This window comes from Euprymna scolopes, chromosome 3, assembly GCF_053919585.1.
Source record: "Euprymna scolopes isolate OS-2025 chromosome 3, ASM5391958v1, whole genome shotgun sequence".
Lineage (NCBI taxonomy): Eukaryota > Metazoa > Mollusca > Cephalopoda > Sepiida > Sepiolidae > Euprymna > Euprymna scolopes.
In genome coordinates this window covers 47,759,912-47,761,160 of record NC_136484.1, presented here as the reverse complement: position 1 = coordinate 47,761,160, position 1,249 = coordinate 47,759,912, and positions in this window count along the sequence as shown.

The following is a 1,249-nucleotide window of genomic DNA, read 5'->3' as shown; positions in this document are numbered from 1 at the left end:
TGGCAGTTTGTTTATCATTTCCTAATATGCTCAACCCAAGAAAGGGAGCATTTATTGATGCTTCCGTTCAATCTCGAAAAACAAAGGATACCCCCTGTAGAGGCAACTGCACGTGTAATTGTGAGGCAAGGGTTGCGCAATCCCTAACCACATCTCTCCTGAATCGACACTGTATGGATCCAGTGGCAAGAAGTCCAGGATGACTGGTTACAATGCTAAGATAAGCGGAGAGCACATGCAGCACCCAGAAGTCTCAAATGGTCACCCATTTAGTACTGACTAGGTTCAACGTCGCTTAACTTCGGTAATTCAGCGGGAAACTGTGTGTCAACGTGATTATGCCGTATTCAGCATTTATAGTCATCCACATACAGTACTGTGTCGCGGTATCACAACTCATCAGTTTTATATATATATATATATATATATATATATATATATATATATATATATATATATATATATATATAGACTTGTATGTAATGTACTGAGTTCGTGTAATCCAGTAAATTTTCATATACCAATAAGTTTTAAGCCAAAAAGAGATGACTTAAAAAGTGAGCTACAAAATAATCATATTTCATAATTGAGCATTAATATACTGTATAAACAAAAACAAGACTTCAAAAAAGGTGTTGATAGCAACAAAAAGTGTATTTCATTTTACGTTTGAATTGTTTCCATGCTAGAACGGCAATTTCAAACATTATGGCGTTTGAAAATTTTCACAAAACCAGCAATTCTTCAGACATTAAGAATAAAATCACTCTTGACAATAGAACATCGTTTAAAGAAAAAGAAAAAGAAAAATTCCCTTAACGGAAAAGGAGCATGTGAAAAACATTTACTCTGGAGGTAACCTCCATGAAAATCCCATTTAAATATTAATATATCACCTAATTTTCGTATCCTTATTTAAGAACAAAGTCATAAGAAGTTTCCACAAAAAACCCTTAGCCATTTAAAAAAGTTTTTTTTTTATATATCCCATTCGTTGAATTTCTAAATTAGATTTCTCTATTTCTTTATTTCACATAATTAATTAAAAAAAATAATTTTGTCATTTTTTTATTTCTATATTTATAATATGGCCATGACAACCTTGCATTCACGTTACGGTTAATTTTAGTTTCGTATTTGCTCATTAGTGGCAAGTAATGTTTACAAATTATCGGTTGTTTTAATACTTAGATTTAAGACCATTTTAGGTTTAATGTTTAATTGAATATGAGAATAAAGAAAAAGACTG